The sequence below is a fragment of the Ochotona curzoniae genome, unplaced genomic scaffold (assembly GCF_017591425.1).
Source record: "Ochotona curzoniae isolate NIBS_2020 unplaced genomic scaffold, NIBS_Ocur_1.0 contig_2688, whole genome shotgun sequence".
Lineage (NCBI taxonomy): Eukaryota > Metazoa > Chordata > Mammalia > Lagomorpha > Ochotonidae > Ochotona > Ochotona curzoniae.
This window is the reverse complement of record NW_024465553.1, coordinates 2,779,778-2,797,585: the sequence shown is the minus strand read 5'-3', so window position 1 is coordinate 2,797,585 and position 17,808 is coordinate 2,779,778. Positions and strand designations below refer to the sequence as shown.

Below are 17,808 nucleotides of genomic sequence, written 5' to 3'. Positions count from 1 at the left end.
CAAAATGACACACAGTCTGGAAAGCTGGGAACGGCCGGCAGGGGGCGGGCCGGCGTGGCCGAGGGCAGCGGGCAGGGCAGCGGGCAGGGCAGCGGGCAGGGCAGGGGCTGCGCCCGGGCCTTAGAGGCAGGCAAACTAGAGCTTTGTTCCGTTGCAATGCGCCCGGGCCTCTCCGGAAGCAAGCAGCAGGCAGGACTCCTCTCCCTACAGTTCAGCACTGTGAAGAGGAATCTTCCACTAAAATCCCCACTGACAATGAAGCCAAGACCAACCGGCAACTTTGCACACTCGTCCCTCTGAACCCCAGGAGGCAGCAAAGCGTTTCTGCTGTCCTGAAACATTTTAATTCATCCAAACTATGGATTTACCATGCTATCTGAAAGGCAGTAAGTTCCCATGCTCAATCCCACACGCACTTAATGTCAGCCACAGACGCCCACCCCCAAGTCTGACTTCTCAGAAAAACAGGAGATGACAACACTGGGGCTCAAGATGTCACATCTCAGCACGGCTTGGGAAGACCCTCCCAACGCTGGGACCTGCTGAAACAAACGGCCAACAGCCCCAGAAACCTCCCCACGCGCAGGACCCCCTGGACCCAGGAGACAGGCCAGGACCTTGTCCTCCTGTCCACATACGTCTCACCCAATTCGGAAGTTCTCATTCCTGACCAAGTCCTGATTAGGTCAATAAAAAAGAATAAAAAAAGGAGCACAAGAACAAGAGTCGTTTTGAGGACTGTCCGAGTTTGCAGAACCTGTTAGAAATGGCTGTCCTTGTCTGGGAAACCAGGGTGTGCCCACCGTGTCTACTGCGCACAGCTCGCCCACACAAGGCCACCCGACACGGGCAGCCCACACGGGGCTCTGCAAGGCAAGCCAGGCCCATCAGCAGGGCTCTCACTGCCGTGGCACTGGCGCCACCTGCTGGCCAAGGGCAGAGTTCGTCAGTTCCCAGAGTAGAGCCTCCATTAGCAGCTCTGTCCAAATCCCAATCAGGTTTATCACAAACCAGCTACTATTTCCATTTTCATGTACAGAAAATCTACATATCAAGATCACTCTTGTGATTGTTTTTGAAAAGTAGATCTGTCTGTTGTTCCAGACTCAGAGTCCCGCGGGTCAGGGCTGTAACGGGCTGCAGCCAGGGGCCTAACATGCCATCGAGGAACCCAAAGGCCTACGCCGTCATCCCTGGCTCTGCTAAGCCACGACTTGGGCTGACGGCTTCAAAATACTCAGATAACAAAAATAATTTGTAAGTGAAAAAGTTACTTTTGAAGCTAAATGCTTTTACTTACTCCAAAAGAATGAAAAAGGGCAAGACAGCAACTTCTCATTGAAGCTCAGAATAGAATTGTTTTCAAAAACAAAAACAAACAAAAAAACAAACCTTTTTCCTGTTGGACAAATCAAAGTCCACGGAGCTATCTTCCGGGGACCACCACAGTGGTATCGTGGGTTAAGCTGCCACCTGCATGCTGGCATCCCCCATCAGTAGCAGCTGGAGTCCCAGTTACTCCTGAACCAGCTCCCTGCTAACGCACCTGGGAAAGCAGTGGAAGATGGGCCACATGCTTGGGCTCCTGCACACGTGGGGGAAACCAGTCTCTTTCACCCCTCCCTCTCTGTATCTCCACCTTTGAAATCAATAAAATGAATCTTTAAAAAAAAAAAAAAAAGACCCATCTTTGAAAAACTCAACTGTTGTGAAGTTCCTTGGAACAAAGTCCTCAAGCTGAGACCACCAAGAGGACAGCTCATGCCCCCACAGCTCCACCGCCAATCCAGTGCCCTGTCCCTGTCAACATGCCCTGTCCCTGTCAACACGCCTGGGAAAAGCAGTGAAAGATGGTCCAACTGTTCAGGCCCCAGTGCCCACATGGGAGGCCCAGTAGCTGCTCCTAGCTCCGACCCAGCCCAGCACTGTCGAAGCCATCCAGCAGAGGGAGCCAACACATGGAAGGGCTCTTTCTCACTTCCTCTATTTCAAATAAATAAATAAACCATTTAAAAATCATAAAATGCAAAAGTGAAATCAGAAAATTAATTATTGTGCAACCAACCCATCTCGGCTATGCTGTTTTCTGACCACAGATGTGAAGGCCCCCAGCAGCCCCCAGCCCGCCCACGCGCACAGCTCTGCACGCTGGCCAGAGGCTTGAAGCGGCCGGTGTTCTCACCTCCTGGGCAAGCACCAACCCGCTCCCTGCCAGCAGGAGGAGGCACGCCACAGCCCCTCATACAAAATCATCACCAGGTATGGGAAAGATTAATAACTAAAACTGTTTGTTTGGCTTCAATAAAAAGGAGCGCTATTGCTAAATATGTAAGTATGACATTTTGAAGAATTGGCCATAGTGCATGGTCTGGGAGCTACGCTTAAGGAAATTAAAAACCAAGAGTCAGCAGATTTGATCCTTATTAAAGTTCTGTCTTGAACTATCACTCACATGGAACAAAAATAAACCAAGAAGAAATTTAAATAAAACCTACAGATTATAAGTGTTTGAAGATGAAAAAATGAACAATATTCTGGCTCTAAAAAATTGATTTAGCATGCAGCTTCTCTTTATAGTCCCTTGATAAAAATGAAATCTCCCTAACAAACACTTAATAAAACCTGTCAATATCTGTGGAAAGAAAAATGACACAAACGCATTAAGTATTAAATACCCTTGGAAAAAGTCACATATTCCATGAATTTTTGATGTACTATCTTGACATTAATGTAAAACCTTGATATTTATAATTGACAGATATTTAATAAAGTATAAAAGAAGATGACTGCAGCGTGGCATGCAAATTTTTCAGGTTGATCAGGAAGGAAAGATACAGAGTGCACTTCAACTAAATAAACAGTTAATATGTGCTACACGAGTCGGCGGCAGTCTAATTTTAAACTCACAAAGCAAACCTTTGTAAAGAACCAAAATAAAGAAAATTCATTACTACATGAAACTCGGAAACATCTAGTACACGAAACAGCTTTAAAACATTAACAGCTCTGCACAGGAATAAAACACATTCAAGCTAGGGGTTTTGTTTTTCACATTTAAAAACAATACACATTTATAAAATAAAATAAAGGTAAGCACTTTCATAAATTGGAGGGTATTTCAAGATGTTCATGAAAAACACAGAGAAATTTTTGTGTGTGTAAAAAGACCGTGAAATTCACGCACACGAGGTTCCTGCGGAAGCTGGCGGAGCCGTGTGCCACGGGGGATGGTGCATGCGGCGCAGGACTCGGCAGCAAGGTTCTCTGTTATTTCCATTTTCCAGGAACTTTCTTGAATTCTCCTCTTACATGGAGAAGCAGCTGCGAACACAATCGTCCAAAAGAAAGCCCGTGCTCCAGGGAAGGCCTCCAACAGTCCCCTAGGCAACAGCCAGGGCGCAGGCCCGCCCAGCCAGAGTTCCTTCCACAAGAGCACTGGCCTTTCCCCGGCTTCCCCGACACCCACTCAACTCCTTTCAGAGCCGCCTTGAGATCCCGCAAGCGGGCCTCGTGCAGCTCGCAGAATCCGGACACCATGTTCCCCAGGAGTTCACACGCCATCTTCATGCATGATCAAGGACTGATTTCAAAATTGTAGCCAGAACCAACTAAAAGCGTCAAGTTGCACCTGGCTTTTTCTAAGCGACAGCTGGATTGTACTGTACTTCCCTTCCTGGGAACACACAAAAACGGACAGTTGGGGAGGAAAGAGGAGGGGGAGTCTGTGTCCCAGTGCCGGGGGCATCCCGTAGCTCCCCCTGGGCACGCACTCGGCCACAGGGCCTCACGGGCCACATCAGAGGCGCCTTGGAAGTCTGCACTCCAGAGCGAGGCCCCGAGAATCCCGGGCTCGACAGCCCGTGGTGCCCTTCCGAGCCTGCCCTGGGCTCCACTGCCTCCCTGGATGGCGCATTCTCTGCAAACTACGAGCAAGGTAAGTGGCAGCGGACAGCTTTCCTGGACGCCCTAAAGGACTGGTGGCCCCACGCCCCACCCAGCAATTACTCCCCAACACAGGGAGGGGACGACGCTGGAAGGAAAAAGAAGGATCCTCTCCTCCCCCACACAGAAGAAACAGAAGAACTTGGGGTGGAAAACAAGCTTGGCCCCCTCCACAGGGAAATGCCCATGGAGCCCTTGCTGGTTCCCTGAATGCAGGTGGATGGGAAGCTGCAAACAGGCAGCTGGGCTGAAGCAGGCTCAGTCAGTCCCCTGCAGGCAGCTGGGCTGAAGCAGACTCAGTCAGCCCCCCTGCAGGCAGCTGGGCTGAAGCAGACTCAGTCAGCTCCTCTGCAGGCAGCTGGGCTGAAGCAGGCTCAGTCAGCCCCCTGCAGGCAGCTGGGCTGAAGCAGGCTCAGTCAGCCCCTCTGCCAGCCCTTTGTTTCCAGAGAATTCTCACAGCCTAACAAGCAGCAGAACAGCTAGTGGCTCCAGGGTTCAGTTGTGCCGGCTGTAAATCAGCATTAAAGCCTGCCTCACAAACTTACCCACAAGGAGAAAAATCAATTGCTAAGAACTTTATTTTTAAACACAGATTATATCCAATCCTTTGCAGAATTTTTCATCATAAAGTTCTTTGAATTCTCTCAATATGACCAAATAAAAATTTAACTATATCAATAGACATTAAATTAGGATTTTCTGCTCATTTAAATAACTTTTCAATAGCAAAGGTGTTTTCCCTACTATTAGAATAAGAAGAGATTAGTGCAGAAATAACACTGTTCAACAAATCTCCGGAATTGCTTTAAGATGGAGGCGGTGCCCTGTTCTCCCACTGGCTGACCTGGCTCTCCACCCACAGGAGTTTTGAATTTAACTGAACTTGTCACGCTCTCTAACAGTTAGTTTATTAGTTACCACTTGTATACCCTGAAGACAGAGAAGCTGTTATTAGCCAAAGTCAGTCACACTCAACCAGCATTTTGACTATCAACAAAGCTGAGTACCAGAGATGTGTTCATCCACAAATCCTGCCCCGGGGTATCTCTGTGAACTGCCCTGGGACTGGCAGAGGAAGACACTGAACCTGCCCGCTGCGTTCCCACGCTCCCCAGGCAGCACTGGCCTTCGGAGCAGTCGGTCCAGGGACACGCGGGTCCCCTCTGAGGCCGCTGCCTCCTCAGATGCCCAAGTTGTGCTCAACAAGGGGTGGGTCACCAAGTTGGGAACAGAGCCAACGACGACTCGAGGAGCTGGGCTCCTGGCTTCAGCCTGGCCCAGGCCTGGCTGCTATAACTTTTCAGGAAGTAAAGCAGCAGGAGGAAGCTGCTTCATTCACTCAGTCTCATTCAGCCTTTCAAATAAATAATCTTTTTTTTTAAAAGAGCTATAGTTTGAAAAAACCAAAAAACATTTTGTCTCATGTGAAAAGGGAAGCTTCAAATATAGATTAGATAAACAAAACAAGAATCCTACTGATAGAAGCCTCCATGCAGTGTGTGAACTCATTCCTAAGGCAATGACTCATGAGCACGTCACTAACAGAGCGCCACCACAGGAAGCCAAGACACCTGAACAGCTGAACCTGATTTAAAATGCCCATGCCTTTGGGTTAAGGTGTGTGTGTACTTTTTTTTTCATTTGATTAAAATTCTAGATTCATTTTAAATTGATTAGAAAAAAAAATCCTCCTCTCATTTCATTAAGAATTCAGAACAGGCAGCTTAACTCCCCAAGCACTGCCACACACCACACGCGGTCACACACACATGTGCACACCACACGCGGTCACACACACACGTGCAGACACATGCACACATGCACAAGGGCAGGAGGCAGTCAACCAGTGCTGCTTACTCTCCCATTAGCACTTACATGCCTTTGAAAGACTATGAGGCTAGGGCCCGGCGCGGTAGCGCAAGTGGTTAAAGGTCCTCGCCTTGCACGCCCGGGATCCCATATGGGCGCCGGTTCTAATCCCGGCAGCCCCGCTTCCCTTCCAGCTCCCTGCCTGTGGCCTGGGAAAGCAGTCGAGGACGGCCCAAAGCTTTGGGAACCTGCACCCGCATGGGAGACCCGGAAGAGGCTCCTGGCTTCGGATCGGCATAGCATCGACCGTTGTGCTCACTTGGGGAGTGAATCATCGGACGGAAGATCTTCCTCTCTGTCTCTCCTCTCTGTACATCCGCCTTTCCAATAAAAAAAAATAATAAAAATAAATCTTTAAAAAAAAAAAAAAAAGAAAAGACTATGAGGCTAAACTCTCCTGTCAAGCACTGCTGAAGTTGGACCCTGCCGTGAAACCACACAAGCCTGAGATGGAGAAGGTGGCACTCGTGCGCCAGGCCTGCCCTGCCAGGCTTGCCTGGTTTCTGTCTCTCAAACGGGAAAACCCAAGCCTCTGCCTCTTACCCCACAACAGTTACACTTGGCCTCATATTTCTGTAACTAAACACTCTACTGATCAATAGTTACGAAATAACATCTAGCATTCTAAGAGAAAACGTTTTGCTGAACAGTTTCTGGAAACAAATTCCATTTAAATAGAGATTATCTTCTAAGCAACACCTTAAAACTAGGTAATTGTTCAACTGTTCACCAACAACGGAGAGTGATGCATCCACTCCACTGCCTTAAGCTATTCTGAGAAGATTCCAGAACTAGGCTTTGGAAATCAGTCCCACCCCCGGCTCTTAAGCCCAGGCCCTGAAAGGGCAACACCCACACGGGTGGGCAGTGCCACAGGAGCCTGGCGAGGCACATAAACAGGGTGCTGTGAGAAAGGCCACTGCGGCTGCTGAACAGGAGATCCGAGCAGCGCACAGGTGCAGGGTGGCAAAGGGACGGAGCAGGTGGAGCTTAGGTTGCAGTGCAGAGTGCTCTCAACGAGGGCCAGGACAGAGACAGGAGACAGAGGAGCAGGCCATGAGCCAAGGGGATAGGGGAGGAGACCAGGGCAGAAGGAAAAACATGAAGGGGACAGTGCCCAGAAAGTCACTGAGCTTCTGATCCAGGCCACGACGGGCCAGTGTGTGCAGCCTTGTGAAAAGCCAGGAGACGCAGACGAGCAAGTGGAAGACACTCCTGCCACACAGGGCAGCAGTGAGGGCAGCTTACGGGGGCTGGGTTGCAGACACAAGCCTGGGAAAATGGGAATCAACAAGCACTGAGCTTCTGCCCAGAGCTGCATGCATGATGCCCCAGGACAGCAACTGGGGCATCTGGGTGCCTGGTTCACCTGTGCGCCCGTGTCCAAGCGGACACATGAGCGCCACAGAGAGTGCCCCACAAAGACAGGAAGGGCTGAGGACCACGACCACCCAGGAATAACCTCTGCACGGACAGCCAACTGCTGTACTGGCACAAGAAGTAACAACTCTACCAGCTTAGTGAACTACACAACAAAAGCCAGTGCTGGCAAGCAGGGGGCAGGAGCCTCGGGGCCCACTGTAGCACGGAGCACAGCAAGGCAGGCCGGCAGGTGCCACTAAGAGCTGCTGACTCGCAAGCCTGGAGTGTGAGCAGCAGCCCATTCCCAGCCAACCTCCGGGCAAGGCTGGCCTCAGCAGAGCACCCCCCGCAAGCGGCAGACGGGCGGTCCACTGCTGCTCCCACGGCACTGGCTCTGTCCACGGCAGGTGCAAAGGAGGGCTTTGATGGCACGTACGCGTGCCACACCACATGCCCTCAGCCTCAGGGCTGGTGAGCAGCAGCCTAGCCACCTCTTCCGCAGCAAGACACCGCAGAGTTTAGTTAGCCTCAAATTACTCAGGCTGTGGAAGATGGTGTCGAGGAGAAACCTCTTCCGAAACACTTAATGATTCTTCTGTAAAAGGAAAAAATCTGTTTTCCCATCTGTACTTCCAGACACATATAACAGAGTGACATTTTCCAACATAGGTTTTTCTACATCATTAGCTTTGTCAATTAAGACTTTATGCTTAGCAAAATGACCATTATTTTTGCTATTCACCTTTTAATTTCTCCAAAGGATTTGTAAAATCCATAAGGAATCTTAAACTGTGTCTCTGAACAACCCTGATAGCAGTAATATCCCTCTTCCTATAAACCTCATGACCTCTAGTGACCTCCGAATTTCTAACCTAAGCATTATACAAAACGCCACCCTGCACTTCATTTCACACCGCACCAGGCATGGCACTCATTCATTCACTAATTCAAGCATGTAGGGTAAGTCCCTTCAGAGTGATATGGAGAAAGAGGGCAAGACAGAGCTGGCTTTGGCTTCCCGCGTGGCAGATCACAGAGGAACTCCGGCCAAGTGGGAGGTCAGCAGAAAGGCCAGACAGGATGTGAACAGCCCAGCAGGGGGCGCCCTGAGCCCTCCAGCCTCAACATTCAGCACTCCATTTCCCCAGAAGTGTAGCTGGAGGATGAGACACAGATACCCCCCACACACCTTGTGTGTTGTTCATTGATCAATGTATAAATCCTCTAACTCTTTAACATGCTTCACCCTTAATGACAAAAAGAGATAGTCTCTGAAAGATAGGAGACCAGCTCCTGTGCTCAGGACTGCCCAGCGGATGGATGCTTTGCTTTCATTCAACATTTTTTCCCTGGCATACATGGGCAGGCCCAACACGCTGACCCCTATCCTGGACCGCAGGCAGAAGCAGACCAGGCACATGGTTCCGACTCAGCACACTTCCTAGCCACACTTTTTTTATACAGGCTATGTTAACTTGTCCAAGTGTGGTTGGTCTGCAAATCAACCTCTTTGACAAGCAAAGCTGAACATTCCAAATTGTTTACATCATTACGTAATGGTACACACAGTGCTGACAAGGAAAACACACTCTCACCTTAGGGACAGCTAGATGACGCCTCCGTTTGCTCCCCAAACACTCAATGACTTGGAGGGAAAATAAAGCACTCACCCCAAGTATCACCAGAACCATCTCCTCCAGGGTCAGGACTGTGCGCAGCAGCATAGATCACATACCACTTACAGTGCCAGCACCCATCATGGGCATGGTTCCGGTCACAGCTGCTCTACTTCCCGTCAAGCTCCCTGAGAATATTCCTGGGAAAGCAGCAGAGGATGGCCCAAGTTCTCTCCATGGGAGATCTGGAAGAAGTTCCTGGCTTTGGCCTGCACCAGCCCTGGTTCCTGCAGCCTTTTTGGGAACGAACCGTTTGAGATGCAACTGAAGTGGAATTAAAGGGGGCTCGCACTGTGGTGCGTAAACTGCCACCTGTCATGCCAGCATCCCATAGGAGCCCTACTTCAAGTCTTAGCTGCTCTACTTCCAGGTCAGCTCCTAGCTAATGCATCTGGAAAAGCTGGAAAGATGAAAGGTGAGTGCTGACCTGCACACGAAAGATGAGCCCCTGCCTCTCACGTCGACCCTGGGTACAACTCCAGGTGCCTAGCTTCTGCGTGGCTTAACCTCAGCCACTGCAGCCATTCGAGAAGTGAATCAACAGATAGAAGATGTCTGCCTGCAAACTCTGCTTTTCAAATAAAATAAATCGAGCAAACATAACTTAGTATATCTATGATAACACAATAGCATTTTTGTGATGTCACCTCTTTTGCTATTTGCTATTATTTCAAAAGTGTTCGGAGTAGCCAAAACTTTCCTAAGTTGGACATCTGAGGCCTAGTGCAATGGCTCAACTGGCTAATCTTCCCCCTTCAAGAGTTGGGATCCCATATGGACCCTGGTTCATGTCTTGGATGGTCCACTTCCCATGCAGCTCCCTGCTTGCAAACTGTGAAAGCAGTAGAGGATGGCCCACAGCCTTGGGACCCTGCACCTGCGTGGGAGACCCAGAACCGGAAGAAGCTCCTGGCTCCTGGCTCTGGATCAGCTTAGCTCTGGCCATTGCGGCCACTTGTGGAGTGAAACAGTGGATGGAAGATATTTCTCTCTCTCCTCTCTATAAATCTGATTTTCCAATAACAATAAATAAACCTCTGAGGGAAAAAAAAAAGTTTTTTGAAAAAGCAGAAGTTCCCACAAAATGAATGTCCTGCCATTTTGCGCAGGTTTACACTTCACAAAGCACTATGATGTCCTCTCTCTTCCGGATACTACGCTGACATTAGCAGCACCTGCGTCCCAGAAGGGGACACTGAGCAGTGTGACCTGCCATCTCTCAGGTTATTCAGAGATGGAGCTGCCACACAAACCCAGGAGTCTGAGTCCAAATCTCCACGTGTCTGGCACACACCCTGTGCACACACGAGGCTCAGGGCGGCAGAGGCCAGCAGTGCCCAGGGGCCCAGCGTGGCCCTGCCAGAGTGATGAAGCATGCCCTGGTGTCCCACCTAACCAGGGCTGCTTTCCCGCTCTCACTGTGACCACTCCGCTGCCACGCATGCCTAAGAAGTACACAATGAACCTCCACAAGGTCCTCAACACACATTTTCAAAACCACATCTTTACCTTCCCTTTCGGGTAACAGCCACCAACACCCCAACTCCACTTTCGAACGGCTTTCTCCTCCCTAAGTAGCCCACAGAGCTACTTTACTAATACTTGTGTGTTTAAGCGGTCAGTTGTACAAAGACCTGATAGGGGCACGTGCAACTAGCCCACAGCGGAAACAATGAAGAACCAATTCCGCTCCATCTGACCAACAACGTGCCTTCCGTGCAAAGAACCACATGACAGGCCCAACAAAAAACAACAGAATGCCTCGGAGCCAATCTGCCTTCTGAGTTTTCCATGTAAGAGAAAAAGTCAGAATGTAGGTTTTCATTGAGGCGCTAACGTGAAAGTTCAAAACAACAACAACAAAAAAGCTTCTGTTAGATTGGAAGGGGGGGATTATCTTCTGCAAAAGCCAGTCCATTTACATTCATGCTTCCAACTTGCTTTTGGAACCACCAAATAACAAGACCATACTCCACCAGTTCATATATCCCATGGAAAGCTCCTGATAACTAACGTACTGGGTTTTGTTCTCAATAAAGGCTACTGGCACAGATGCAGAATGACCAAGATTTCTGTTGCATTCTCATCACATCCACAAGGATTAAGGAGAGGTGCGTCATCACTCAAACTGGGAAAGGCAACGCCATGCAGCTTCTAGAGGAAGACACACAGCAATGTACACGGGCACGCTAGGCTGCCACAAACACTGGGACTCTCCAGCCAGAAGTGGTTACTTCAGTGCCGAAGTTAACCTACTTCAATATACATGTACTTCATAGTAAGTTAAACATCAATTTTAAAAGAGCTGTAAGACAACGGAAAACTTACCAATCTATCCAGATAACTAAATATTCCCTTTTACAATTTATTTATTCTAAGGATTGACAAAGCAGTCAAAAGCCCATGCGCTGTCACTCTGAAACCATTCATCAAGCAGGGTGTATTTTTATCTTCTATTATTTGCCAAGTACATTGTTGGAACAGACTCTATATAAAATCTTATAAAACCAGTCTATAAGGTTTAATGTTTGAAAGCTATAATTGGCTTTCACTGACCTTACATTATAGCTATATTTTTAGGCAGTAAATTCTTAAATCACCTCTCTCCTGCCTCTGAAGTTCACTTAATGACCCTTGCCTGCAGTTTATTCTTCCACTGTGGCAAGCTGTTGTTCAAACACCTCGCTGTCACTTAGCTTTTCCCATTTGTCTTACTTCGCTAACAAGCTTGTGAACTATGGACTAAAGAGGAAATACACTGAAGCGTGTGTCTCCAGCCCTGCAGGTGCCTGGCACACAACAGTTCTTCAGCAGCTGGCTGAAAGCGGAAGAGTGAGCCCCTGGCACTCACCGCCACCACTCCGAGTCCCAGAATCAGCGCTTCAGCACTGCGAGGGGGGTCACAGGCAGCTGCTCTTTACAAACCAAGCTTTACTGCATTTACATTGGCAATACACTAGCTAGAAACTCCTTTCCCCTTCCATCTGTCACCTGGCCTCCTATTCCAGCAGGGCCAACAGGGCAGGTTCTCACCTCTGTTCTGTCTGTGGACGCTGAGGCCAGACAGCCCGAATGACTGGTCATGGTCTGAAGACGATCTGCTGGCGGGGAGGAGGATCCAGCCTGCCTACCATGCCTCTGCATTCAGCACATCAAGCAGCTCTCAGAACCAAGACAGCCTTAGCCAACCCTACACTCTCTTCTGCAGCTCGGAATCATCCAGAAACGTAATCCACCCGCCTCCCTCACCTGCAGTTCCACCTACAACAGAAGCCCCAGGAAGCCAGGACAAGGGCCAGGGCTGGGCATGGAAGCAATGAGAGGCCCTGGCGCAGCCCTGCAGCCATGCTCAGAGTGCCTCTACGCTAGCACAGGTGAGGGTCCACCTGACATGAAGAATGACCCCTCACAAATACACAAGAAAAAAGGGAGGCCAGCTTAGAACAACTTCTGCATGCAAGTATGCCCTAACCCACTGTCAGGGCACGGTTTCTAAGAGTGTGAAAGGTCATTTGTTTGTTAGTTGGTTTTTTTTTTTTAAAGTTTTATTTATTGGAAAGTCAGATATATAGAGGAGGAGAGACAGAGAGGAAGATCTCCTGTCCATTGGTTCACTCCCCAGGTGGTTGCAATGGCCGGAGCTGAGCGATCTGCAACCAGGAGCTTCTTCCAGGTCTAGCAAGGGGGCAGGATCCCAAGGCTTTCCCATTCCAGGCAAGATCCCATCCTCCACTGTTTTCCCAGGCCACAAGCAGGGAGCTGGATGGGAAATGGAGCTGCTGAGACACAAACTGGCGCCCATATGGGACCTTGGCATTTGCAGAGCGAGGACTTTGGCCATTAGTATACCACACTGGGCCATGTTATGTTTTTAAATCTAGCAGTCAAAGACAGACAGGCTCATGCCTACGATAGCAAGGGCTGGGCCCAGGGCCAATTTAATCTGGGTCTCCCTTATGAGTAGCAGGGACCCAGATAGCTACGCCACCACTGCTGTCCACCAGGGTTTACATCCCAGGTAGCTGGAGGCAGAATCCAGTCCAGGCACTGTGCTGAGGGCCCGAACATCTTAACCACCAAAGCCAAATGCCTGTCCCATTGGGGCTTTTACACTGAGCAGCCTCTGCAGGGAGGAAATGCCTTCCCACACACTCAAAGGAGATTCAGCGCTGTGCTGAGAAGTGCTGAGGCCACAAACCCCAGCAGGAGACTCTCAGCCCCACGTGGGAGCCACTTACTCACTGAGCATTCAATGAGCACTCCCCACCACCAGCATGGAGCTAAGGTCCTGAACAGCACGGGCAAAGCCCTGCCCGTGTGGCACTTCCATTCCTGGAAACTGTAGAATATCTCTCTGCAACTCATGTTGAAATAGAATCTGATTGGCTGAGCAGGAGTTATGTAGCAAACCTTCAAGGCAGGAACGACTAGCTCCCATGGTTACACATGGAGAGGCGATGGCCCTGAATGAGACATAAGCTTTAGTCCCAGTCCATCACCACCTCCAGGAACTGCAGTCCTGAAACAGACCATCAGACAGGCCTCCATCTCCTCCCTGGAGCCGAGGGCTGCAGGGGCTCCGTGGCCTTCACGACAACCCCGGCAGCAGTTCTGTCCCCTTCCTCTTGTCTGTCCACTTCTCCACCCTCACCTCCTCTACTCCCTACACCACCAGACTCCAGCCATGTTCAGTGGCCATGCTATGCCCTTTAGCCTCCACAAGGTCAACTCCTAGGCCTTCTTCAGGAGCTGCTGAGCAGCCCCACCCTGTGAAGCCCGACCCTTGCTGCCCCTTCATCTCCCCTCTTCTGCCTCTGCCTACTACACTCTCCCATGCAGAACCTGACCTGCTCAGCCAGCAGAGCTTAAGCTCTGGACCCACAGCAGCCACCCCCATGCCTCTCAAGGGGATGCAGCAGCCGCTGACGAGGAAACCCCAGCGCAGAGGGGAGTAGGGGAAACGGAAGGCTGACTCTCAGCTCTATAATACACTCTTCCTCTAAGTCCTCCACATACCTGGGCCGACACTGCAACACCCCAAGCCAGCACTCAGCACCGGGAACAAATGGAACCCTTCCTCTGTCACTGTAATGCCACACCCAGATAATCAGGTTTCCACTTCCAGGTGCCAGCACCTGCACTTCCCGGGTCCCTCAGTGGAGTCCATTCACTGATCAACAGAAAACCAACCAGGGTTTCTGCTGGCAGAAACCATAGCCACTTAATTCACTGAAGGCCACATAAAGGCAGGGACTCCAAAGCTGGTAGTGGCAGTTCCGATGCCATACCAAAACCAGTTTACCAATTCACAATGACCTCACAGCACTGGGGCCTGTGGGCAGGGTGACGACACCAGACTGGCTCATAGGGCCGGTCTTGAAATCCCTGCATCACACCAGGTCAAGCCAATGGGTCTACCTCTGAACAGGTGACTGGGCAGTCACTGCGGCCAAGCCTGTGCCGCATCCTGGGAGCTCTGGGGAAGCAGCTCCTGCAGGTGCCCAGGACACACCATGGCAGGACTCCAGCTGCTCCTCTCTGCACATCCCTGCTGCACAAGCTGCTCGTCCTCAGCCCTAGACCGCCGCTGACGACACTTCCCTGACCAGTCTCACCTCTCAAGCCACTCAGGTACCATCTGACAGCCCCAGCCCGCAGGGAGCTCAGACAGCACCACCATGGCCTCTGCCCACATGTCCCACACAGGGATTTCCTCCCATCTCCAGGACAGACTTCCAGAAGGCAAGAGCCTCAGGGTCTGCTCTTATATTCTTTGCAACTTTACCACCACCAAGATGTAGTCAACTCTGAGTGCTCTCTGTCCAAGTCCAGAAACAAGAGGCCCAAAAGGGAGCACCAGAAGATAAAGGAAAGACAGGTGGGCATTGTGAAAGCAAACTTCACATCACTGCCATCTCTCGGGGGGAAAAAATTATTTTCTTCTAAAAAACACAGCAGGGACCAGCAGCACCATGGGAACAGATGGGTAAGGCTCGGCCTGCAGTGCTGGCATACACAGGGACACTGTCCAAGTCTCACCTGCTCCTTTACTGACCCAGCTCCCTGCCAGTGCACCTAGAAAAGCAGTGACAATGGCCCAAGTGCTTGAGCCCTGTACTCAGACAGGAGACTCAGAAGACTCACTGACCCAGCTCCAGCCACTGGGAAGTGGAACAGCAGGTGTAAGACTCTGGTGCTTCTCCTTCTCTCTGTGTGTAATCTTTCTTTCAAATAAATTTGAGAGAGAGAAAGGAGGAGAAGAAAACGACGAGTAGGAGGAGGAGGAGGAAGAGAAGAACACAACAGCTCAAAACACCAAAGGCTGTCATCCGGGTACTGCTGTCCAACATTCGACCGAGGCCCCTCCCCTGGGATCCCCCCTTCCTAGAAGACACAGACAAGAAGGACAGGCACAACACCACCCAGGGCCACAGCAGCTGTGAGCACTGTGGCCAGGATGCCTACACCCACAGCAGTCCTCAGAGCCACCATTTGTCTCAGCAGGGACCAAGGTGTTCCAAGGGAACTGCCACTCAACTGGGAAGAGCCGCCTGCCTGAGAGCGCAGCTCTGCAGGGACACGGTTTGGGGCAGGTAAGAGGGGCCGGATGGCGGCCTCATTCACTCTTCCAATGGGGTGCTCCTGCACGTGCATGAGCCTCCTGGGAGACAGGCACAGTGTGAGGAGCAAAGGACCCTCCAGGAGGGATGGATAATATGTACAGACAAACACAGTCGCAGAGACACCTCTGCAGCAGAAATGACAAGCCAAGGGCCCAGTGTGGTAGCCTAGCAGCTAGTCCTCACCTTACTAGCGCTGGTATCCCATATGACCTCCGGTTCTAATCCTGGTAGCCCTGCTTCCCATCCAGTTCCTTGCTTGTGGCCTGGGAAAGCAGTCGAGGATGGCCCAAAGCCTTGGGACCTTGCACCTGCTCCTGTGTGGGAGACCAAGCAGAGACTCCTGGCTCCTGGCTTCAGATTGGCTCAGCTCCGACCACTGTGGCTGCTTGAGGAGTGACTCAACAGATGGAAGAGCTTCCTCTCTGTCTCTCCTCCTCTCTGTATATCTGCTTTTCCAATAAAAATAAATAAATTTTTGGAAGCTAAAACCAAAGGATTGAGGGGTTCTGATGATTCCAGAGGAGGAAAGGGAGGGGATCAGAGCCTGAGGCGGGGACAGGGACCACCTGGCAGCCCTTACGTTCCCTTTTTATTCAAGTCTGTAGAGAAGCCACTAGTATGACATAATTTACCATCTACATTCCAGGGAGAACCCTTGAGCTCTGTATGCAGAGCTAGACCAGGAGATGAAGTCCAGGTGCTAGTCATTGCTAGAAGGCGACAGAGAGCTAGCCCAGAAGGCCAGCGTCTTGAACACCCTCTTCCACATACAAGACCCTCCCCTTGAACACTGCAGGAACTATGGCACATGCTCACGCTCTCAGTACTACTGGAAAGAGGGAAGCTCAACACCAGAAATAAGGAAATGAAAAGAATCAGGCTTCACAACAGAGGGTCTCAGCCACTCCAGACATCAAGCAGTGTCTGCAGTGACCACAGGTGGGAGATGTTCAACCCACAGTCCACGTGAGACCCAGCATCCACAGGCAGGACTGAAGCTCAATAATTCTAGAGCAAGCTAATTTTATTTTCAAGATTTAAAAAAAATTTTTTTTTAATTGGAAAGGCAGATTTATACAGAAGGAGATACAGAGAGAAAGATTTTCCATCCATTGCTTCACTCCCCAGATGAATGCAACAGCTGAGCTGAGCCAATCCAAAGCCAGGGACCAGGAGCTTCCTCATTCCCCACCACTTTCTCAAGCTACAAGCAGGGAGCTGGATGGGAAGCAGAGCCCCGGGGACACAAACTGGCACCCATATGGGATCCCACCATATGCAAGGAAAGGATTTAGTCACTAAGCCATTGTGGCTGGCCTGAGCAGGTTAATTTTTAAGCTGACAATGTTGCATGGCCTGCAACTTGATGTTATCAACACCCACATGGCCCTTGGCAGAATAAAGGTTTGCCACCTTTGTCATTAAACAGTGAGATCAGGCAACAGTAGCATCAAAGCCACAACTTGGAAGGACAAGGAGAAGCCAGCACACAACCAAGGGGTGCCAGGTCTGACTCAGCCAGGCTATTTGTGGTTGCCAGCCAAGGGTCCCAAGCAAAGTAAAAGCAATCATGTTCCCAGTGGACTGCCAAAAGGAGCTGAAATACGCAGTGTCTGGCCAGTTTTATTCGGTATCTGCTGTTTCACCTTCTGACTGCCTGATTCCCTCCACAAAGCTACGGAGCATTGCCTATGCTTGAGGGCCCAAAGCCTTGGAACCCTGCACCCACATGGAGACCAAGAAGCTCCTGGATTTGCTTCGGTTCAGTTCCGGCCATTGTGGTCGTATGGGGAGTGAACCAGCAGATGGAAGATCTTTCTTTCTGTCTCTCCTTCTCTCTAAATCTGCTTTTCCAATTAAAAAAAAAAAATCTTTAAAAAAAAAATCCCAAAAACAAACTAAAAGTTTTTTAAGCACAAAGCTGTACCAAGAAGACCTGTGGCAAAGCCCCAGGACTCAGAATGTTACAGCTGGAGCTGGGAGGGAGGGAACTTGAAGAAAATGAGTCTGTCCAGGAAGGAGCAGAGGAGACAGCTCCAGGGAAGAGGACATCTGGGGCACTGCCAGCTTCAGGCAGGACTCATACAGCCTGAGGGGTCCTCAGTTAAGCTCCACACCAGTAGTGGGGGGATCAGACAGCACCCAGACACCGCTTTGCTGGGCCTCCATTCCTAAGATGTCCATGGCTGCCACAGCCTGCAAGCCAGGTAAGGAGGGAAGCAAGGGGCACATGTAGCCCACAGCCAGCCTCCAGGCAGAAGGGACGGCAGGCTGGAGGGGTAGATCAGACCTAAGAAACCTCCCAGGAAGGACCCAGTACGCCCCGCACTGCCAAC

At 50.4% G+C, this 17,808-nt stretch overlaps 1 protein-coding gene across 5 annotated transcripts in view; it reads right to left on the bottom strand.

Moving 5' to 3' along the window:
- SETD3 (SET domain containing 3, actin histidine methyltransferase) overlaps window positions 1-17,808 on the bottom strand; it is a 55,175-nt gene that overhangs the window by 13,244 nt on the left and 24,123 nt on the right. The window lies entirely within an intron of this gene.